This window comes from Apteryx mantelli, chromosome 2 (assembly GCF_036417845.1).
Source record: "Apteryx mantelli isolate bAptMan1 chromosome 2, bAptMan1.hap1, whole genome shotgun sequence".
NCBI classification, from domain to species: Eukaryota; Metazoa; Chordata; class Aves; order Apterygiformes; family Apterygidae; genus Apteryx; species Apteryx mantelli.
In genome coordinates, this window is record NC_089979.1 from 49,615,189 (window position 1) to 49,640,229 (window position 25,041).

Consider the following 25,041-nt stretch of genomic DNA (forward strand, 5'->3'; position numbering starts at 1 on the left):
AAGTACCACACGAGTGCCAGGTGGAAAGTGCTGCAGAGTTAGTCCTCTGCAAAAATAGAGCTGTGGGAGAGGAGTGGAAAGACTGCAGCCTTTTGCTTTCTGAGCTGATCTTAACTTGTTAACTTGTTAACTGCAGCAGCTCGTAGACCTAGTAAGCTGTTTCCACTGATATCAATATTAACAATTCCATTGTCTCCTGTGAGAATACAGCTGGGGCTGACAATGAGCATTTTTGAAAACCTTACCCTAGAAAGTATCATTCTGAAGCACTTAATTTTGATAATAAAAAAGGTGTGCTTTGGAGATGAACAGTATTTATTTCAATCTCTTTGGGCTGGAACTGTCTAAAACTGAAGCACTGCTAATTTTATGACAACAGATTCATGATTATCTCCTTTTTAGGTTAACTATAAAACACCAGGAGAATTTTGATATCCTCATTTTTCTGCCTTCAATAAAGCAGAAAACAGAAATGAATGAATATTTTAACTATATTTTTGACTTTAAAAAACATGTTTATTTTAGTTTTTCAGCTTTGGGGGCAACAATTTTGGCAAGTTCTGGCTGTATATGAATTGTTTTGCATTTCATTGTGTAGTATAAGGCAAATGAAGAGATGGCTATATAGAGCTTTTGTCTATAGCTAGTGATGGTGGACAGTAGCCCTAGAAAGTAGTTTGTTGAGAATTATATGTATGTGATAAACGTTAACTGTTCTCTTGGAAGCAATCTCTCTGTATCCATCATAAGCAGTGCTGGTCATTCTCCAAGGTTTGAATATTTAACAGCTTGGTAATGGGACTGGTACAGAGCCATGCTATTCTACATTGACTGTTTCTTGGCTTGGAGATGATAGACTGCAGCCTTGCAATATAGGATCCATCCTCTCTCATGCACTGCTAAAATTCTGTGAGGAAGGAGTTATGGGCCATTGTCACTTGTGATGAAGAGTGGCAAGTTCAGATGGCTCAGATGGCCCAGATGGCAGCATGTATAACTAGTGGCACGGAGAGTCTGTCAGCTGATAGGGAGCTCAGAAGTGCTTTCAGATACTGTGTGCAAATTAGACCCTAACCATATAAAGCTATAAATCAAGGACTAACTTTGGAGAGAGTCTGGGACATGCTCAAAGCAGAATTTTAAGACACAGGGAAGGACAATAGGGGCTCTTTTCAAGAAGTGTCATGCATTCAGTAGATACAGTGAGGCCTCATCATTATCTAGATACATCTAAGAGTGTGCTCAACACCAAATTTAGAAAGAGAGGCTTCTGCATGCCATGCAGCTACACTCTTACAGCCTGCTTATACCTTCCCACTCGAAAGCTGCTCTTTGGAGTGTTGTTTTATCACTCCCTCCCAGCAGCTGTGTGAATGCTACAGTTTGGTATTCTAGCATAGGGGAAAGGATTATTAGAAGAGGCGGTGTAGAGCACACTAGTCACTCAGTGGATAAATGTGGCAGCAATGGAGTGCATTGAAGATTATCTGTCTGGAAAAAGTCCTAAGAACAAACAGAGCTACTCACTGGTTTGCAGGTCCTCACAAAGCTCTCAGTCAAGTCACAAAGCGCTCATCAAGATGCTGCTAAACAAAACGTTATGCCCTTGGCATACAGACCTGGGAATGAACTATGCTAAGTGGAAAAGGTTACAAAAGCCATTCCAGTTGTTTCTAACCTCAATATGAAATGGATCACAAAGTTTTGGTAGGGAGACAGCTAGAGCTAGTTTGTAACATGCTTGACACTTGTAAATAGACCCCAGATTGTGACTGCCATTCTAAAATGCTGCAACACATATTAATAAACCTTAAGTGTAGCAAAACTGCAGTAACCCATACTACTTGTGTCACCCATACAATGGCCACTTATGGGACCAGAGAAATTGCAGTAAATATGGCAGGTCTGTCAAGTTGTTCAGATTTAAGGTCCACATAAGTCTCAACTCTCAGACTTAGACAAAAACACCATGTATGGCAAAAAGTAAACAGATACATTGCACTAAAAAGTGGTCATGAGCATCTCTAGGAAGAATCCAGGCTAAATCCAGGATATAGCTGGTGTAATCTTGATTAACACCTGTAGCCAAATTCACAGCAAAGGTAGGCATAGCAAACTTTTCTGTCTACTCCTAACTAATATTTATAGGTTTTATTATTACAGTTACAGAATGACCAAGCTCTTCAGGAATAACAACAAAATGTGTTTTAGCATAAAAATCACCTATGATTTGTAGTGAACTTCTAGCTAATTTGCTGGCAGAAGGGAATACCTGTAAAGAAGACAATTTGTTTGAACTTGACAGCTAGAAGGTTTTGGCCTAGAGGGAGTACTTTGCTGACCACCCTTGCATTTGGTAAATTCACAGTAAGAGAAGTGCATCAGGTCATAAAGCTGATCATATGTTATTAAGGTCACTGTAACAAAAATGAAGTCAGAAGGAAAGACAGGCTTCTTTACATGACTTTCTCAATCACCTACCCAATTAAAACTGGAGTAGTTAAAAAATCATCGGACATTCACTCGAACAGCTGTAGACACCTGGAAAAAATTCAGTGTGATCCTAGTACTTTAATCATACTATTGATCCCTCTGTATCTATGTCATTATTGTATTTTGGATTCACTTTTGTCTTTTTTACCTGACCTGCTAGTTATCATGTTCAGCCTTTGCATGAAAGACAGAGCCAACCCTGTGTCCTTTTGTATAGCTACAGACAGCCCACAGAGCAATAAAGTGGCCATCATTTTGCTGATTATGTCATGTGTGGGTGGTAAGATGTAGAAATATCCCCTGTCTTAAAGGTATACTCCCTAAGTTAACACAAGATGGAACAGGAGACCAAAATAAACAGACAAACTCTATCCAACCTTTGTGATAGAAAACTATAAGAAATTACAGAAATGACATCACAAGAATGAAAATGGTAAGGGAAAAACTGAAAAAAATCATTCTAGTCCAACTGATTAGAGTATATGTTTCTAAGAACTATTTCACTATTTCACATTTTCAGCATAAAGAAGTCTCTGTTAAACATCCAGATCACCTATTTCTTCGGTTAAGATATGAGAGCTAATAGTACACATTTTGTGACTTTTTAAATACATCCTTTAGCAGATCAGGAAGGCTGAAAACTGACGTAGACAGCTTTATGAGACTTTCATGGCATGTAGAAGAAATTAGAAAACAAAGCCAATTTAAGAACAATTCTCTTCCTCCTAACACACCAAACAGGGCCTGAAATGATTCTCTTTAAAGTCAGTGAAAAAGCCCCATTACCTTTAATGAGTTGCATCAAGTTCCCACTGTGATAGTCACTAAAATGTCAATATTTACAGTTGTCACCAAGAAACATCAAACTGTCGGGAACACTCCTTTTTCGATAATGCATAACTAGCTCTCCTTGGTTAATAGCACAAAGTAAATATAAGGAATAGCAGTCAAGGTAGATATAACAAAATATTTGATGAAATCCAGGCACTGAAATCCACAGCGCCTTTCACTTCTGAGGCACTCAAAATGCAATAGGTCTACAGTGGCACAGCAAGTAACTCCCAAGTCAATCTGCATTAGATAAAATAATTAAGTCTACATCAATGATTTGGAATAACAGACTATTGTTGCAGCATCAGTGTTGTGTGCTTTGAAGAAGAAAGAATCTGAGCTGCACCATGCCATTTATTTTCTATAAAAACCTTGTCTTTGCCTTGGCATTCTTGCATCTGCAGGAGCCCAATATCCTTGGAAAATATTCTGTTCCATTGACAATTATCTCTTAATTATTTCTGTCCTTTGAGTAGTTACTACTTTGAGGATTTTTCATTATGTGATGTAATTTTCATCACTGAAGCTCCTTTAACTTTCACTGACAGAAGTGGATTTTCTAATTAACCCTTGCAAGTACCCAACCATACCACCTAGGAGTGAACAATCTGGTGGAGTTTTGATGGTTGCAATTGGATGATCACTGTACAGAGCCGCTGCTTGGGAATCAAGTAGTTTGTATTTAAGCAGTCAGCAGGGACAATAGAAATCCCAGGTCTTGGAAGAAATTAGTAGATTTAGGCTTTTCCCACATGCTGTTCTACATAATAGGAACTTTCACTTAAAAAAAAAAAAAAAAGAGAGAGCTTCTAGCTCTTCCAATTGCTAAAATAGTCTTCGCTATGTAAATCCCATCACTGCTGTTTTGTTGAGTCTGCAGCCAGACAGACTGAAACAATGGCACCCAAAGAGCCCACAACTCCCCTGTTGCATCTTAATGGGCTGTTCGTTAACTTCAAAGCTGACCATTTAAATGCTAACGTTATTAGTCAAGTAATCCAAAACATAAGCACCCAGCTTGAATCATTAGCATTTAATTACCTAACATTTTCTCTTGTTTAATCTACAGTGCAAAGCAAACTGGTCTTAATTTTTGTTTTAAACACTGGAGCACTCACATTTATGTCTCCCTCTGTGGAAAGTCACAGTATCTTGAAGAAAAAAAATATCTGAGCTTGCATATACATGAGGGTTTTTTTATAAAACAAAGTACACTGTTTTATTCTAAAGTTTTCTTGGAATCTGTTAGATTTGTTTAGGTTATTCCTATTCACTGGGATCTTATATCACCTGTTCAGGAAAGGGTGTATTGTTAAGAAGTAAGTGAAGATTTAGCTGCTAATTCAGGGTCATTTCCCCTCTTCTTTCTTTGAGCAGATGGAAAAAAAGAAGTTTCTATTGCTTTTTCAAGGTAGTGTAAAGGTCACTGACAATAGCTCCCCTAAAGATGCCGATGTGTGACATTTCGCCTGAATACAACAGGAACATGATAAGCTAAAAAAAATTCAAATTCCTTTCTAGATAAAGCTGTTTATCAAGTGTGACCTATTCCTTAAAATAAAGCACAACATTTAACTCTTATCTTATTAATCTTACCTGAAGCTTACAGCATGTCTCCTGAATGTAAAAGACTACAAAGAGATGATGATGTAGCACTATTCATGTAAAGTAAATACAGTCAGACCTGTACAAAGACAATCTAATGTCTATAAACTGATGACTAAAGTAAACAGATGATTAAAAGTTGCAGGTTTTAACAGCTGAGTTCAAGTCTGGAGTAGCAGCATGGATATTCCATCCAAATCCACAGATAGATACCCAGTCACCAAAGCATAATCCCCAAATTCCTTTTTTTAATTACTGAGAGACTCATTGTTTTGCTTTTCAGAGATGCTGGTAGGTCCCTAGCAGTACTCTAAGTGCATATACTATTGCTAGACATGGTGGCAACCTGCAGTGAATAGTCAAGACTAGCCACAAAGAGGCTATGATATAAATTCTGTTTTTATTGGGAAAAGATTTGCATTTAAGTCACTGCTACTTATAATTGTTCTTATTTATTATATTGCACGAGTCATGGAACCTATGGCTCTTTAATTTAATTATACTTCAGAGAACATAACCTAGACAAGTACAGTCAGGAACCTAAGCAATTACCAATTTTTTAAACAAAAAAGAGGTAGTGATAGGAGAAGATGAGGAAGGTGACAAAAAATAAGCCATGGTGGTGTATTGTTGACATTTTGTTCCCTCCGAGTTCTGTTCTGCTACTAATTTCTATTCTCAGTGTTTCTCCGAGGTCTTGTCTTCATTGCTACACAAGCAGTGTTTTTTACCTTGAGCTAAGAAGCATCGTCTATCCCAAGGAAAAAAACATAACGAAAACAACTTACTAAATTTTCACTTCAAGCTAAATTCACCCAGATCAACCCCACTCCCCACTTGGGGTTAAGCTTAGAGTAAATTTACCTGGAAGGAAAAATAATACAACTTGTCCTAACTGTATTTTTTCACCTCAAGGTGGCTCATTTGTATTCATTTCCCTGCAGTTAGAAATGCAACTTTTTTAGCTGTGAAGAGAAGCCCTGAGGTAGATGAAGATATCAAATGTACATAAGCAGGAGGGCAAAGCTACAATGTGGAATTTTTGGTGAAATTACTGCATGTGGGGAGAGAGATGTGGCGTATCTGTAGGCTTCAAGTGGGATACTATCCTGTACTTTAAAACCATTTATTTGTGCCTGTCCAAGCATATTTCAGTAACAATTTAGCTTGAAATGTAATGAATTGATCAAATATAGACTGTTATACTACAGCTCTAATACTCCTGTTCCCCCCACACACTCTTACAGCTTTGCCTATACACTTAATTTTTGCATGTTGATCACTTTTAAACCACCCCTTTTTCTTTTGTTAGTCCACTCTATTGACTAGTGACATGTTCATACAGAGAATAATCTATGGAAAATGATTTTCTACAAATCGTGTAAAACTGTGCATTCACCATTGTCCAGGGCTAGCGTGTGTGTTCAGCACTGCTACACAGTGAAGAATTGGATAAGAGACTATTCTCATCTCTGGTTGAAGAAAGAATTTCTAGGCAGATTCCTCATCAGAAAAGAAGATGAGTTGAAGCTGCCAGCTGACCTTCAAGATCTCCCCAAAAGCAGTGTGCTAATCATGCACCTCACATCATGTGAGAACAGAAGAAGGTCACTGTAAAAAAATTAGAAAACAGACATTGAAATCAGTGACTGGAGGACTGGAGTTTGGACAAGAACTCAAATAGGCAAAAGTAGGGCAAGACGGATGGGCGGGCACAAACTAGGATCTAAGGACTGGACGGCAAACTTTATCTTAAAGTGCTACTTTGTCCCTTGCTGTCTATAGAGCTTTTCTTTTCTTTTGTCTCTTCCTCAATAAACAAGCAATCAAACAATTATTATATTTATATTTATAGTTATTTATTTATATTTTTATTTATATTTATTTTTATATACTTATATTATTTTATCATTTATTATTATTATTATTATTATTATAACAACTGTTATCCCATAGCAAGGTCCTGCACGTGGCAGTCTCTTTCCACATTCTCAGTCATAGGCCCCCCATAAGTCCCCTGGTGCAGTTCTCTGGGCAAAACCTGGACTGAACTTTGCAAACTTATCACAAGCTTTGGTAATTTCATCAGGGTTTGCCCCTTACCATTACACTGACTTGTTCAGTCCATTCTTTTTAAACACAGTCGTGGGAGTTTGAGGAATCATTTTACTGAAGTAATAGAGTAATATAATATTGTAATGTAGTAATGGAGGGTACCAGCAGATGGTGACATAGGTAAATTACTATAAGGATTACATGCAACAAAAGACTCTTTAGGAGGTGCAGACACTCTGAGTAATTTTGCTCCTATTTCTACTAAGGCTCAGAAAAAGGGCAAAAAAAATTCTCCCTTTCATTATTTCCAGCTTGGCCTGGTACAGTTGGTGGCAGCTGTTTGGGGACTTTTTTCTACCACTCAGATAATTTTGTTTGGCATTGATGCCTGAGTAGCTGCTGCAAACCATCTTGGAAACTCCTACAGAGTGTCTACATTACTTTTTTTTGTTGTTGAGTATTTTTTTCCTTTACAGAAGTTATTACCAAGTGCACTGTTTACTGTTTATTGTTGGTATCACAGGGGAACCAGAATGCAAAATAGATGGCTGTAATAGCCACAGGGTAGCATACTGGGGGCTAGCAGAGGAGAAATTCTAATTCCCACTACCATTTCCTGGCCCAGATGGTCAGGACTTCAGTACACGATGGTTTGAAATGCTATTATGAGTACAAGCTAATATCAATTCTACAGAGAAGATTTTGGCAAATCTATTACCAGCTCTTTTAAATTGCACCTCACTAACAATTTAGGGTAGCCATTCATCCAGAGAAAAGAAATACAGCTCTGGGCTTGCTCAACACTTCTCTGAATTGACCTGAGGAGGGAAAAACTTTGCAAAGTCACATTAGTGCTTTTTTTCAGCAAGAATGAACTGCAGATATATTCCACAGAAATAACTTGCCCAAGCAGCAACCCTATCCTCATATCCCATACAGATCTATCTCACTCGTTGAGTGAGAAAACACTTGTGGACATTGAAGGTGTTACTGCCTTAGCTGTTTATTGTAGCCCATCAATCAGCAGCTTCTACCTAAAAATAGAAAGGACTATGTATTCCCACTTCATTTCTCTCTAAGCAATCCAACCTTTCTTCTCTGGTGGATCAAACTAACATGTCAGTCTGTGAATGGGGTGCAGCTGAGGTACAGAAATGCACCATGTTCTCTCAAGCCTGCTGGGTGGAGACTTGGGGACAGAGTGGGCAACTGGAGGCACCAGTTATACCCCTGTGGCAAAACTGTCCCCAGGTCCTCTGTTGGAGCTTCGCAAGGCTGCTGTGGTTGTCCCTGGGGTTGTTCTTTTGTGTTAGCACCAAGTGATGCCTTCTGGAAACAGCCAAGAAAATAAATCAACTCAACAGCAGTAGTTGTGGAAACAACTAGGTTTACTGAACCATAGACAAGTTTGGTTGCCCTTCAGGTGTTGTCCCACATATTCAGAATAGGGAGAAGAACTCAAGGATAATCAGCAAATACTAGAAATGGGCTAAAGCAGTATAAAACTCTGAAGCAAAAAGAATGAACTCAATTTTCCTCCCAGATGTGGTCAGAGTCATCACATGCACCCAGCACATGTCCAGTCCTAATATGACCCAGGTTGTTCTGAATTTGCCTTTCCCTAGCCAAGCCAGTTTCCACTGCCAGAGGGGGCTCTTTTTCCCAGAGCTAAGCTGTTTTGACCCCACAACTGACACAAGCAGGAGTTATTCTCAAAGCTCCTCTTTTTTTCTTCTCAAGGTTCCTACATCATGCAGTCTTCTTCAGGTTGCATTTCATTTGGTCAGACTGTGGAGACAGCAGGTCGCTTCCCTTTCTAGGTAGCCCTAGACACTGCATGTATTTTTCTGTTCAAGGGCATGGATGAGCCAACAATTGCTGCCACTTTAGCACAGTTATTGTTAACTGTAACCCTTTTATTGTGGAGGAGATGATACAGTTTAAAAACATAGCCTTAAATGCTTATAAACTGTGAGAAAGTTCAAACTTAGAAGCAAGCACAATGATTTGAATCTATCCCTTCTATTTTGGAATGAGTCATTTTCAATTCTTTGGGATTAAATTTTCCATAATAATACAAAGCATATACTTGCAGCTTCAGGATTATTCTCCTACAGGAAGATGTTTCTCTGTAAGGTAATCACTTCTTACTGCTTACAGTCTTTGTGTCCCTGGTATGACTGACCCTAAATGCCATTCACTCATGAGGCCATTGTTACATAGCATGTGTTCTCTTGCGTAGCCAGTTCTATGTCCATTATCACTGATATTTTTGCACCACTCATCACAATTTCACCATCTCTAGATTATTCTGACCTTTTGTTTGAGTATTTAATGTAGCTATGTCAAAGGCTTGTTGCTTTCCATTTATGGCCCTAATAGGGCATTTTGAGGCTGTTTTTGTTGTTGTTGTTGTTGCATAGCCTTGGGAACAAATACACATCTATAAACACAAAGCTGTTTGCCTGCAACAGGCAGGTCATTGAAGAGAGACATATGCTGTTATGAGGGTATGGAGCACTGCGTTGTGATCATCAAGTTACCCTGCTCAGACTAAATCAGAGGAAAAAGCATGTAATTAGGAGCACTGTGTGTATACAGATGACTGTGTGTAGGTATTGATGCTGCAAAGCCCTGCAGAGTTTGTAGCATGAGTAAGAGCTTGCTTTCCTCTTCAGCTTTACTCTTCTTTGTGGTGGCAGGGCTGTCTTCATGCAAAAATAAAGCAGGCAACTGCCTACATGGGGCAGCAAAGGAGGCCGCAGAAGGGGTTGAGTATTGCACCTTTGCATAGAAGTAGCATCATTGGCTGGGCTAGGGGATGTGAAAGTAAATGTGCCTCCAGTGGGGAGTAATAGGCAGTAACAGGCAGGATGGCTTTGCACAGAGCTAGCTGGACCTGGCAAGACAGAAGAGGGAGAGAAAAGAGGTAAGGATGGTAACTACATTTGCCTCCCCTCTGCCAACACCTACCTGTTCAGCATGGCCTCACTTGTCTGTCTTGTATTGCCTTACCATTGAATTTTACCTCTGCTGCTGACAAGCTATGAGCCAGCTCTGTCCTGTAGGCACAGAGCTTTCTTTTCCTTGAATGTAAAGCTCTGGTTCTCCTCCATCCTCACTCTTAACTTGTGCTGTAAAGGATCAAATTCCTTAGACCTTGTTTTCTCTGCCATTCTCATTCTCCAGCCTCTTCTTGACCACCATACACAGCCATCATGACAGCACACTGCACAAGAGCCTCAGATTTTTCTGTGCTGGGACACTGGCGCTGTCTGGCAGTCACTACTACTTAATTCCTGTGTTCATAGTTCTGCTGAGGTTCAAAAGCCCTCCTTGTGCTCCTACATCACATAACAGCTTGATGGAATATGGGTAGAGCAGGATACCTTTGAGATCAGATGTAGTTCTAAACTAACCCTGTTTTTAGGATATGGTTTCACAATATGGCCAAGCTGGCATACAAGTTCACTACGGACAGAAGGGGGAAGTTGTGCTATCTTTTCTTCTTACATTCTTCCTTTCCCCATCCTTTCTCCCCTTTCCCTTATCCATCCTTCTGTTTCCTGCCACCCTTCTGCTTCCTTTACAATGGTGCTCATCTGATCTCAGATTAAATTGATTCATCTTGTCCTTTTTTGACATGTGACTGAGCTGCTGTGACTTGCTATGTGACTTACTTACACAAGCACCAGAGTTGTTTCAAAGCAAGCAGTGCAAGGGAATGGCTAGGAGCAGGAATGATGGGGATACTGGGAAGGAAGCTGGACCTGCTCCTTCAGCAGCAACACGCTATTACTTTGTTTCAAGCTATATCATAAAATCAGACCCTAACTGTGCCCATGCACAGACAGCAATTGTGTCATTAATTTTGTTTCCTCTTTAGTCTATGTATTTCATATAATAATAGATTCATGGAATCAGCCAGGTTGGAATGGACCTTGGGAAGTCATTTAGGTTTCTCAAAGCAGGGTCAATACCGACCCATTTAAGGTCCTTTTGTGAAAAGGTTTGATTGCTCTGTTGATCCTAAATGTGTGCCAACTGACTTTACGCCCCCTCTTTCCCACCCTGCAGCTTTGGTTGTAAGATTTAGCTGCTGAGAAACGGTAGAGCATAACAGTATCTAAATTGACATGAAAGGAACCAAGTGGATTCAACCTCCCTGTCATCCCGTGAAAGACATCCTTTGTGTAAGTGGCATTCATGGCCTCATATTCTACTTTTGAATCTGTACTTTTTTTCAAAATGGTTCTCTTGGTATGCTAGTTTGCTCTTTAAGACATCTCTGGAATGTTGTTTACTGCAGTAATACCTGGCAAGTTCAACTGAGAGTAAATACAAAGATGTTCTTGCCTCTTAAACAGACAAGACAAAGGACGACAGGAAAGGAAAATATCTCCACTTTATAAAGAAAAGCTTTGGTGAATCTTTTTTCCCTCCAGAGTCCCAGAGAGCATGCGCAGCAGCATAGGAATGGGAACACCAACCTCCTGAGGTGAGTCTTTCCTGCAAAACTATTTTTCTTCAAAGTTGTCATCTATGAGGATTTTTTTACCGGCTCACAGCTCTCAGATTTGTTGCGGACTTTTGCCTAAGCTTATTCTCTTTCTTGAACACAAGAATGCATTTGTTTCCTTAATCTGCTATCACACAATTTCTTTTTAAATAGAGTTTACCGAGCAATCTTATGTCAACCTTTGCATTTGTTCTTGAGGCATACACAGATTTTTCTTTGCCTGGTGTGCCTCCACACACTTTATAGAGATTACAGCTGCTCTGGTTTGTGCTATCACTGCCTTACCCTCCTCACTTTTAAGACCATCTATAATTCCATTAGAAATTACTCCCTCTACAAGATGTTCCAACATTGATATGAAAGATATTTGTAAGACTGTTACTAAGCAATCAGATGCTTCACACATTTTTTATTTCCAGCTGCTGAACACATGGTGGCCAAATATGGAGACTTCATAAGGGTACAACAAACTTGTAATATTTTGATTTGTACATTAATTATGTTCACTTTCTGTAAGTTCAGAGGTGAATGAATTATGCTAATCCCCTTCTCCTGCATAGTGTGAGCTCAGCTTTTCAGCTTTTCTCCACCGGAATCTTTTCTTCCCCTTGTGCTGATGTGCACTGAAATATTTTCTTCTGGCTTCTTCAGTGTTTCCCTATATTTCCTTCTAGGCTTATCTGTTTGGGTGGATAATTTCATCCATTCAGAGTTTTTACTCTTATTTACCATTTGAAATCTGTCTTCCTTTACCTATCCTAGTTTATCTTCTCTTTTCAAGTAGTATACAAAGAGACTCTTCTGACCTTATCTGTTTCCCAGAGTTCATGGCCCTCAGAGTTCTGTGTTAGGAATAAAAATTGATGATTGAGCCAGCTATCTTTCAGGTAATTCCTTTTTAATCATGTAGACCTCAACATGGAAAGAATCAAGCCCTGGGAGGCAATGTATTTGCTCACAGCTCTAAGCCTTTTTCAGTCAACTTTCAGCTTCAAGCTGTTGATTTTTCACAGAGCTGCATTTCTAAGGCTGATTGAAAGAAGGGGCGGATTTGTGTTTCTACTTGTGCTGTTTCACAGATATATCCACTAAAAACAACCACACTCATCCACTTAAAAATTCTGAGTGGCTCCATCTTGGTATTTTTTGAGGGCTGGGGCAGGGTTAGGGGAGCAGGATGTGTTTTATCTAAGAGATGTACAGTTTCATTACCTCAAAGGAAGAATGGCAATTGAAACCATCAGTGTCCATCATATTTTCCCACCCCATGACTATACTGTTGGTGCGCCTAGTGTGCCCTTACTGTAAAACCAACTCTAAACCACTACATTGCTGATTATCTTCCAGTAACTTGTCCAAAAAGGCAGACAGGTTCTCCAGCAATTCACTGAGAAGGAATCATGGAGCAGCTCCACTTTCTGCAGCCCTAAGAACCAACAATATTTCGTCCAGAAACAGTAATACAAGCTCATCACAGACAGTGACATGATCTGGCTCTTTGACCTGGCTGCTTTTTCTGCTCATCCTTCCGGATGCTAATTGCCCAAATTAACTTTGCAATGAACATATTACCTCTCTGGTAATATGGCTGCATCTGTACCCCTAATTACCAGAAGGTGTGGCCAAAACATTTCCTGAATCATTGGCTGGTCTTTGTGCTAAGGATGTGTGAAAGGATTTTGGAAGGTCAGCCACTTTCTGTGTAAACAACATTAGATATCCTAAAATACACTAGCTCTGCTGTGAATTTCAAAAATTTTCTTGAGGGCGTATGTTAGCAAAACTTACTTGCTTAGAGGCATGCAAAAGGCAAACACAAAAGAGGTTAGAAAATGGCCAGACCTAATTCAATTCTATATTCAAGTGACTATCCTCAGTAAATATTTGCTTGTCACTAATTTGCAATCTAATTTCTCAGGAAAGAGATAAAAAAAGAAATGAAATAAATTTATATAGAAAATGTTTTAACACCCATTCAAGAACTGCTGCGACACTGGGATGGAGCGATGTCTGCAGACGGGCAGTGCAAAGATGTCTGAGCACCTTGTCTAATGCTCGCTAGTAGGCTGAACTCTAGCTCCTCATGCCTCTGTTTAAATGGGCTATTCCACAGGTCATATTTCTCATTTTCTACAACCAGCTTGCCATCTGGTTAATATTGCGGAGATTTACACTGAATTCATGAATGCCAGTTTCAAGGGTCAAAGCTCCTTTAAAAGAAAAATAAAGTTAACTTGGGCAAAATGAATAATATACATTTTACAGCCAAAAAGCAAGTTTGCTAGTTTCTACAGGCTGTGATTGCACCTATATTTTTTTCCTAAGGAACAGAAAGCATTTATATCTTCATATCCAATTCCTTAAGGTATGCCTATGCTTATAAATTTAAGTATATTTCAGCTCTGTACATTATGTACTCTGGCAGAAGTTGGGAAGAGGTACATTTTTGCTTCATATATGCCAAAGCATTAACAAACAGCATCACCCCTAGCACTTTCTCAATGTTATTCTTCCCCAAAGTGAAACAGAAAGAAGAATACTTTTAAAAAGATGCCCCAAACTTTACCAAAGTTGCTTTTCACCAGAAAGGAACACCTCACTGCAGCAGTCCCTAATTCCCAGGCTGGATTACATGCAGCTTCATACATGATGTTCTTACATTGAAGATCCTGGCATGCAATATAAATCTTATTTCTGATTTTAATTAACAAGGAAAGATTGCAGGAACTGTAAATGAAGACTGCAAAGGGTCTAATGATTGGAGTTCAATTATTTCCAATAGACAAAAGACAGGTAGAAGCTCTTATCAAACCAGGCCATTGCAATTTTAAGTGATTTGGAAGATATGCAACACTGATGTCCAGGGATAACATGACTATGATTCACTGCCTCAAAAGCAATCACAGATCAGCAACTATTTTCTCCCCCACCCTGGCCACTCTAGCCCACATCAGAGTGAAGGTCATAACAATTTTCAGAAGGCTGGTGAATACTCTGGGGATTTTGTAGTTTGTATTTGTCAGGAGAATGTAAACACAAGTACTGCTCAATTTGTCATCTAATTTACAAGTGCATGAGGCTTAAATCCATAGCTACTATAGGTTAAAAGTAGCTAGGAAAAGCTAGGACATGGAAGATAAGAATCCATCCCTTGTCTTTGTGTATATAAGTTTGCTTTTATAAACTGGAGGTTCCACTGGCAAAATGAATTGTGACGGATTCATCAGCAAAACAGACTTAAGTGGGGGAATTTTACTTAATTTACACCAATAAACAGAAACCTCTAATCTCTGATTCGAGTATTCAGAAACAAAGGACATGAACAAATACACAAAGTAAAAGACCTATCCCTAGTCTCACCTTATTTTCGCCGCAGGTTACACGCAGCCCATCCGAATTCCCACAGAGAGGCAACAGGCAGCGCAGGAGGTGGGGACGTTTGCGTAACGCTTTGCGACTGCCCTTTGCCACTTGCTGGTTTTGCTGCCAAACTGCTTTTGAGCATCCCCGCTCTGGTGTGGGAGACCCGCAGCCCGCAGTCCTACAGGGATGTCCCTCCTCTGACGTGGGTCACCCGCGGCTGCGGTCCCTCAGGGTGACCCAGGTCTGATGTGGGTCACCCATGGTCCCTCAGGGGTGTCCCTGCTCTGACATGGGGGATCTGTGATCTGTGATCTCCCGCAGGGATGTTGCTCCTCTGACATGAGTTACCCACAGTCCCTCAGGGGAGTCTCTGCTCCAATGTGGGTCACCCGCAGTCATGGTCCCTCAGGGGCATCCTTGCTCTGACGTGGGTCACCTGAGGTCCCTCAGGGATGTTCCAGGTCCAACGTGGGTCACCTACGGTCCCTCAGGGTGTCCCCACTCCAACGTGAGTCACCCACAGCCATGGTCCCTCAGGGGTGTCTCTGCTCCAATGTGAGCCACCCAGGGTCCCTCAGGGGTGTCTCTGCTCTGATGTGGGTCACCTGCAGTCCCTCAGGGATGTTCCAGGTCTGACGTGGGTCACCTGCGATCCCTCAGGGATGTTCCAGGTTCAACATGGGTCACCTACGGTCCCTTGGGGTGTGCCCGCTCCAACATGAGTCACCTACAGTCATGGTTCCTCAGGGTCGTCCCTGCTCCAATAGGGGTCACCCGCAGCCATAGTCCCCCAGGGTGACCCTGCCCTGGCGTGGGTCCCCACAGCCCCAGCCCCTCAGGGCGCCCCTGCCCCAGTGCGTGCTGTGCCAGCACCACAGCCCCTCGGGGTGCCATACCCCCTTTGGCATGGTGTGTCCCCCCCAAAAGCATGTCTCCAGCCCCCTGTGCCTGCTTCTTTTTTAAATATGTTTGCGCAAGGGCTGTCCTGCACTCCTATGACTGGCTGAAGTCATCACCCATGACGGGTGATGGTAAAGTTTTAGGGGGATGGGGGTTTCCCCCCTCCTTTTTTTTCCATGCATTTGGAAACCATCTGGAAAAGGTCCAGACCGGCCCGCGGCAGTTCAGGATGCCTCCACGCAGGGCCAGGGTCACCCCTGCTGCTTAACACTGGGGACTTCTGCCCTTTGCGGAGAGGCAGGTTTCCAAGGAAGGAGGGTGGTTAAGGGAGAGTGATGCCACGTGAAACAGCCCCCGCGAGGGGCAGAGAGAGGGGGGATGTGTCGGCACTGGCAAAGAAGAGCAAGGGGCTGGAGGGGACCAACAGCTCCACGCTGCAGAGGGATTTTTAGCGGAGGTTCATATGAAAGGAGACACTACGAGGAACGGCCAAGGTGAGTGGCAGGAGGAAGGAGATACAGAAGGCCTAGGAGAAGTTCTCACTGCTACACAGAGGAAAGAGGTGTTTTTTGTAGTGCCAAGATAAGACTCCCAGCTCTTGTGAAATTATGGGTAGAATTCAGCTGCATAAACTGAGGCGGCTAACTCCCTTTTAGCTGAATTGCGCTTGACCTTTGGCTGCGGCTCCGAAACAGCGCACATCTCCCTGCAGGTTGCGTGCAGTCCCTGCTGGTAGGTCCCGTGGGGCTGTCTCCGCTACCCCAGGGCATTTAAAACAGCAGTAGGTTCCTGCGTGCGGGCCCCTGAAAGCCATCCTGGAGGCCACGAAGCACTTACCTCGGTGTCTGTCACAGCCCCGTTCTACCCTGAGACATGTCAGATACTCCCACTTAATTCACTCCTAAATTTGCAGTTTTAATTAGCAAAGTTTTCTGCTTTTCATGTTTCACGCAAAGAAGCGTTGTGTAATACTGCTGCCGCAGAAAGTTGGTGGGTGGCCCAAGGCCAGAGCTATCAGCGCCTGAAAGAGCTTGGGGACTCGTGCTGCGGAAATCTCAAGAGGTCCTCTGTTTTCATTCACCTGAACTGCCCTAAAATTAATCTAAACTGTGAAAAGTTCTTGATTTCTGAAAGAAGTAAATGGAAACTTTGCCAGAAGTTTACTGGTCTCCCACAAGACTGCTGGTTTTCTTCTGTTAAAAAAAAAAAAAAAAAAAAAAAAAGGAGGTTTTCCCTAGATATTTGGCATTTCTGTGGCTGGCAGCAGAACATACCTCCATGCACATCCTTTGGCATAAATGTTTAAAATTGTTCCAATGACTGCTTTGGGGTGAATGCTAATATATACGCTTTCCTCCCTCATGAACAGAAAACCCCCTAGGAACCATACTTTCATGTTTATTGTCACCATGTAAAGTTACTGTCATGTTTATGAGGCAAAAATACAAGAATACGGTTTGAAGGAAAAGGCTCTAGTGGAAAGGTTAAAACCAGAAAAGAAGCAGTAGAAATCACCAGCTATGAGTACAGAGAGACTCCAGAAAAACTGACAACACAAGCAGCAGGAATGAGGGCAGAAGGAGAATCCCACTTAATCTAAAGTAAATACTGCAAAGATGATGGAAGAAAAAAGTGGGGAGGCTTCTCGTCAGACAGCAAAACACAATACCCATATTTTTTGCTGTGGCATCAGTTTCTGGGTCTTGCTCCTGTCTGGGCTGCAATACACTGCCACATACAGCTGCTGCCACCAAATGCCCTGCTAATTTTAGGATACTTATCTGTGCCTGAGCTTGGATAAGGAGTTGTTTAGCCTCCATTTGCAGATGACACGTGAGCTCTCCCACCTGCTGTACATCTCCTTACAATGTCCCTTGCAAGACCATAAAGGCAGCTGTACAGTTGTGGGGTGAGAAAGAAGGGTTATATAATTGATTAGAAAACTGCTAAGTTGCTGACATCACTGGCTTAATAAGCAGTTTGTTCTTCAGCCTGGGGAGGGGTTGACTGGTGAAGTGAGCCAAAAAACCCTTTGACTGGAAGGGCCCTGCATATCACAGAATGGTTGAGATTGGAAGGGGCTTCTGGAAATCATCTAGTCCCACTAGATGATCAAGCAGGGATATCTATCAATGATTGTGAAAAAGAGTGAAGGAGGATGTGGCAAAGCTTGTGAACAATAAAACCCAGCATTGTTACAGCAAGACAGGAAAGAACTGTTTTAGGAACATAATTTGTGCCACATATCTGGATGAGGGAGCCCCTTATTCCTGGGTAGGACAAATTCCTCTTGGAGCATTGCAGAAAAGGGAGCGTGAGGACACCTGTATCTGTCTGACTTCTGTTCGTTTCAGTGTCCATATGTGTATGTAGGGGGTGGATGGTGGAGTTACTTACATATTCAGTGGGACTGTCACCGCAGTGGGATGCAGGTGTGCAGAATGACCTAAGCTGTAACGGGAAAGAGCCGAGGGGAGATTAAATTAGATGGTAACTCTTGACCATGATTTGGTGCCTGTCTGACCTAGTACCAGTAAGTGTTTCTCCAGGTTTGAACCCTTGGGTTGAGAAAGGGCCTAAGAAGGAGAAATCTAAACCCAAGACAGAATGCTGGCAGTCAAAGAATGCAAAGTGAAGCAGATTGAAAGCATAATGCTGAACTGCCTGAGGTCTGATCAGTTCTAAATAATGTTTTGCCTTTGGGGAGCAGGGGGCGGGTGGGGGGAGGGAGGGAAAGAAGGCTTCATCATAGTCTCCTTGATGAAAACCACCTGTTGGTGGAAGCTGAAGTTTAAGCTAAATAAACAAGAACTTAATGTGTATTAAGGAAAAACAAGAATGCTGCTAAAAACATATCATTATGGGAACTGACAGTGTAACTTAACCTTAAACAATGTTTATAATTCTCAGCAGAACAGTTGAAAAAGGATGCACTAGAAAGCAAATGGGATCAGAGAACGGAGAAAAAAAATATCACAGGAATAGCAAGACATCTACTGTATGCATAGAAATCACAAAAGTGAGGGCTTTAGAGAAAAACACATAAATGATGACATAACAGAAATATATCTGGTACTGACTAGGACTAAGAATGTCAGACAGACGCACCCGTTTGCTTCTGTAATTGAAAAGTACAGAGACACCATAAAGTTAAAAGGAAACCAATCAAAAACTGTTAAAAGAACATATTTGAGAGCATAAATAGCATGCAGCTGTGTATGGGCTGCTGTAAGACATGACTGAAAAAAAGGGATTAGTAGGATTCCAAGGAGGACTAAAGACCAGCTCTCCAATGGTATTTAGGTGGCTAACTCCTACTGAAGTATGTGCAATGGCTTCAATTAGTTATGAACTCAATTTTGGAGGTTCTGAACACTGTGGCTATAATCCAGCAAGACCCATGCTTTACTCCCAGCAGGTAAATAGTGTCCCCGAAGAGTGCCATAGAAATTACATTCCTAAAGTTAAGCACACGCTTACATTCTTTGCTGGAGTGGAGTAAGTATGTTCAGTACTGAGCCTTCCATAAATAAAATATCCACAATTATGTATCCAAGGGGAAAGAATTGCTTCATTGGGGAAACAAATACCTAACAATCTGCATACTTTAAACAGCAACAATAACACTCATAATAATATACAAGGGTTCACTGAGATACAAGGAAGAATTGAGCACCAGCTGGAAGTACATGTTGGTTGTTTATTCCTCTGACAAGGAAGATGCTACATAAAAAAATCTTTTAGCTTAAAGCTGCATTTCACTCTGTCTGACACTCTATTTTGGAAGAAATGAATAGTCTCTTGTCAGTATGCTTTAGTGAAAAAAAAAAAAGGCATTTCTTAAAAATACACCCACACCTAGAATATTTAGCAAGTGAGATACATGAATCAAAGTACAGCAAATAGTTTAGAAGGCTTGAAGTTCTCTGTATACCCCTGTAGAGAGCTATTAGTATTCGTTACCTGGTATGTGTTCTTTGGTGGTGAAACTGGCTTAAAACACTCCTGCCCTGCTGCTGCCGCCCTTAAGCCCTTTGTGCCGGCTCCCACACCCATTTAGATGTGCCAGCACAACTGCTTGTGGGATCGTTATGTAAACGAGATTAGGGAAGTGATCTGCATTAAAAAAAAAGGGGGGGGGGGACAAAAACAAAGCCCCAGACGCCTTTTTCTAGAGGTTTTCCTTTTGCCCTGGATTGTATCAGACACAGAGTATTTCGCAAACAATTGTATTGCCTCCGTCAAGGAGACAGCAGGCTGCTGCAGAAGGGCAGGAGCGGGGTCAGGGCAGCAAAAAGAAACTTCCCAAGGCAGTTTTGTCAGGAAGGGAAAATAACATTTAGGTGCCCCCCCCAAGTCTTTTGTCTAGAGTTAGGGGTACAGCAGGATTTCATTACAAAGCTGATGTTCATCCCATCTCTCTGTCACTGCACTTTATATATAAGTGTGTGTATATATGCGTGTGTGTGTGTGCATATATACACATATATATGTTTGTGTGCATTTGTATATATGCACTCATTTAAAAAACATTAAGTTAAAGTCTTGATAGATCTGAGACTTGTTTTCCTTGAGGAAAAAGGAAACAAACCAAAACAGGCAAACTGAGTTGTCTGGAGATAGATTTAAAAATGCCTGCGAAAACACACTGAAATGTTTGTAAAGAGCTATACATTAGAGTCTAGCTGCCTGCCAGACAAACAACCCTGTTGTGTGAACAGGTGTTTAAACGTGGAGCAACAGCCCAAAAGCATGGGCAGAGAAGCAGATGGCAGGTCACTCTGTTAATATGGAGAATTACAGCAATACCTAACATTTTATAGTGCTTTACCCCCTTGATCTGAAGCTGTGCCACGAAGGAGCAAAGCGCCAACAGCTCCATTTTAGCAATGCCAGACCTGCAGATATACCTAACCAGACAGTTACCCATTCTCTGCCAGTTCCTACTTGCTCCAAATGACCCATTCTTTCCTGCTTGCTGTAGTGTGTTTTGTGTCTGTTAATAAGGTGCTTTTTAGAGCTTGTATGTGCTGAGGTGCAGAATCTGTGTGTATACAGCCTTCCTCCCTGTCCCCAGGATAAATGGCAAAACAACCTGCCCACGAAGGTGAAGCAAATAATGGACTGAGGGAGAGGACCTGGGTCTCCAGGCTCCAAGCCAGCATGCTACCTGCTGGCCTGCATTAGTCACTGGAACATCTCAGGAGTAAATTTTTCCTAAGACATGATGAGAATTGCATCCTTCTTTAACCTGTTGGATGTTCCACACTTTAATATGGTTAAGTGTTTTTGTTTTTTTCATTCTAAATCTTCTTAATACTTTGTCACCTGGGGAGCTTCACATTCACCTGTCTGAGAATGATTTGAGAACTGAAATGCAGACTGCTCCCAGCGAATGCAAATACATGGCATTTTGCAAATGAACCTTGCAAGACTTATGCACATGTAAGAGTGTATTCCTGATGTAGCCACTATAGCCAATTAGGCTGGTGATGACCACAATACATTATATGGTTAATTGTGCTCACCTTTTTTGTCCTTTCTCAGCAGGTGCTCCTAAGCACCACCTTTCCCTTTCTCCCTCACTCCTGGAAAGTGACAACACCTGTTGAAAACAACCAGGTAGTTCATTATCCTGTACCAGCTATGTTAGATGCTAGATTGCTGGAGGTAGCAGCTCACTTCATTCTGGGGGGATATATTGAGCACCTGGTGATTAACTGTTTCTGGCCCCTATACTTTTGTACTTTAGAGTATCTAGCTTTTCTTTTTCATACTTCCCCATGCAAGTAACAGGACATTGGAAGGTCATTCTATGAACTTGTAATACATGAGGTGCCTCATGGTTTTCTGTATTGAGATTGCATTTTGGTTTGCACTCACACCTCTGAATTAAAATTACTTGTGCCGCTTCAGTGCCTTAAATATGATAGCCATTGTAAAGACACAGGGAGAAGCATCTCTTCCCTTAAAGAACTTCAAAAAAAACAAATAGATACCCAGCCATCACTGAAGAACCAGTCTTCAAGTATAATCACACACCGATATGTGAAAGTAAGGCATGTACTTTTTTATCTGCCAACACAATTTATTTCCAACCCCAGCTCTACCTGATCATCATAAAGATACACTTGTATTCCATGCCATATGACAGAAATAGGACAGGGAGAGAATGAATGAAAAAATGAAGATTTATAAAATCACAGAAGCTGCGAATAAGATGAATGCAGAACAGTTATTGACCAGATCTGCAATATTTGAACTAAGGAGCACTCACTGAAGGTTAGTAGGAGGTGAGCTTAAGACAGATAAAAGAAAGTACTTCTTTATACAGTGAGTAATGACCTTTTGGAATTTGTTGCCGCAGAGGTTGTGGAGGCAGATGCTATCAATAGGTTCAAAGAGGGGTTAGACCAATTCATGGACCACAGTCCCTGAACAGCATCTGATACTGCCTCTGCTTTTCATTTTTTTCAACATTTCTACAGTTTTTTTGCTGACAGATCTAAGTGGAGCAGTTCATTCTCCCCTCTTTTTTTTTTCAACATCCTTTTCTGCAACTGCTTCCACTTATTTAATTTAACAAGAACTTTAAAGAGAGGGGCCTTTGCCAGAACCTTATGCAGGTTGGCAAATGTCTTGAAGTTCTTCTCATCTCCTGAGATCATGTAGGCCTTTTTCTCCCTGTAAACAGATCTGACGGCATAACTGATCCAGATAGTTGATTTGCCACCCGGAGTTCCTCAGCAGAACAGTCTCACTTCTTAGGTACAGAAGAAGAGCTCCTCAAAAGAATGGTGGAAGACCGTCCATAAATAAAGCTTGGACCAATACTCCCTCAGTGTCTGCAAATTGCATTGCAGGGACTTTGTGCACTTGCTGCATGTCCAGGGGTTGAAAGAGATTCCAATAGCCTGGTCAAACTTTTGGGGGGCCAGCCAGTCTATACTCTCCTAAGAGCTTCTCATAAGTTACTGCCAGCATGAACTTTTGTATGGTGCCTGACAATGGGGTACTTCAAAATTGGTGGAACTGGCCAGACCATGGGATGTGAGGCAATGTGGTGAATCTTTGCTTGACAGACATTTGTCCTGCAAATGTTCCTGGCAGGCTCATTAAACCACACAGCAACTCACCTCCGCCAGGGTTTGTGGAACTGGGGTTTCAAGGTGATACTATTTTAGTTAGGTATTATGGTTTCTTATATCCCTTCTGGGAGAGAAAATAGTCCTCTGTTGGAGACCAAATACTGGGCCAGATGCACCACTGTTTTTTTACGTAGTGGGACATTTCTCATGTTCTTATGGATGAGCTCACAGACCAGAGGTAAAGAAAGTTCAGGAAGGAGGATAAATTATTCTCAAGGGTGCAGTCATAGGTGTAGTGTGAAGATTAAGGTAGTGTGAAGATTAATGACGCATAAAGGAGAAAAGGTGAGTCAAGGGGAAGGGCCAAATATGTTTAGCCAAGAGGAATGACAAGCTTGAGGTGGAATATGAAATAGGAGGAAAAAAAGTGTTTATTGGTGAAGGGATTTGGAAAGATACAACAGAGTGATCCACAGTAGACCAAATAGGCTCTGACCATCTACACCATCTACTTTGATGAGAACACTTTCCTTCCACTCACCAAGTCAAAGATGATTTTAACCTAAACATAACTTTTCCAAAGAAGCAGATCACATCTTTGAATGAACCAGCACTTAAATAGATACAATACAAAAGGAGAAACAAATTATATACAGTCAGTTGGCAAAACTGTCTCAAACCAGGACCATGCAGAAAAGCATTAAACCATTAGAAATAATACCATTTTCCAGAAACTTCACTTCTGCCTCTCAAACAACACCCATTCCCAACAAAATCATACACACTCCCACACACTAATACTTAATAAATGGAGCCAAATCTTGCCAGGTCAACAAATGGAAAAATCTTTCAATGCATGTAGAATGTCTCTCTAAACAGAGGCATGAAAATGCTTTAATTTTACACATACTCTTCTTGAGAAAGAGATATTCCATGCAGTCAGTGCTGTCATGGTGAAACTGAATAATCTGTATACAAAACCACAAACTTTTGCAGATAATGAATAAAGGTAGCTATCTTCAGTTCTAGTATTTTTCACAAAGCATCTCTGATTTCTCAGTAGCAAACCTCAAGGGAGACGTATAAATCCCTTCAAGTAATGAGACTAGCATTAGTTCATAACTCTTCTGGATACTGAAAGGGAATTCAATGAAGATACTATATTATGGGCCATTACAATTTGCCATCTGACTCCCTGGTTTCATGGACATGAGTGGTTTCTTTCTCTCTCTGTTCCATAAAGGCCTTAACCTGTCAACTGTCTCCCTGCTAGTACTTTCACTGCTCTGCCAGTGCTTTCCTCTCAAGTGATCTAATCAATTAACAAAATTAGATGAAGCTATGAGCAAATACATCCAACTTGTTTTTAGCTTTCTCTTTGATGTGATGCTTGTTATCAGACCTAGTAAAAGAACTTGGAAGTTTGCACTTACTTTCTTTCTCTAGTTGCATTTAGAACTAATAAAAGACAATAGTTCTCCTTACAGCCTGATATCTCAACAAAATGCTGGAGAAGGTAGTCTGTCCTAACACTTTTCTTTGAAGATTGTCAGTGTGGAGATGTAGGAAGCAGGGAATAAAAGTCTGCTTTTTCCAAATTCTGTTAACCTGGAATTTCTAATGGTGCATCAACATCAAGGAAATACATTTCTATGTCCAGCTTTTTTTATGGGAATGAGAAGATGACTTATTCTGCCTGCTCGTTAGTCATCTTTGCTGGGACTGCTAGATATGTTGGTTCTCATACATATTTCTTCACTGCAAATAGCAACTCAGTTAAAGGCTATCACAAATTACTATTAACCAATAATGGTTTTTGTAACTAGCGATTTATTTCTAGGGTACTCTCCACCTCCTGTGGTAGATTTTGTAGATAAGGTTTCCATGACTTAGAATTTGGAACTCCATTTGTAGTGAAAATTGGAGTAAATAAAATCTTGGTGCAGAATATGCTGAAGTTGAAAGATGCCTTTGAGCATTTTACTTTGCTGGACTTTGGATGATGTTCAGTGGTCACTTATAAAAAAAAAAAACACTTTTGCATATATGAGCTGGATCTTTACATAGACACTACTCCTTGGCCTTTTATCTGAAATAGCAGGACAGACTGGAGAAAAGACAGGTTTGTCCTTATGCCACAGAAATTGCTTCCTGTGTTTCTTGGATTCCTCTAATAGTATTCAGCAA

The 25,041-nt window shown here is 41.1% G+C and overlaps 1 long non-coding RNA gene and 1 pseudogene across 1 annotated transcript in view; both read right to left on the minus strand.

The window, feature by feature from the left end:
• Positions 1-19,785, minus strand: part of LOC106484967 (uncharacterized) — a 40,472-nt gene extending 20,687 nt beyond the window's left edge. Inside the window, exons 1-2 of the long non-coding RNA XR_001292638.2 lie at positions 19,730-19,785; positions 18,164-18,217 (exon numbers count right to left, since the gene is read on the minus strand). This is a non-coding gene — a long non-coding RNA (uncharacterized lncRNA). The remainder of the gene's footprint in view (positions 1-18,163; positions 18,218-19,729) is intronic.
• A 2,463-nt stretch (positions 19,786-22,248) lies between these two features.
• On the minus strand, positions 22,249-24,306 carry LOC136991244 (large ribosomal subunit protein eL13 pseudogene; annotated as a pseudogene).
• Between the last annotated feature and the right edge of the window lie 735 nt (positions 24,307-25,041).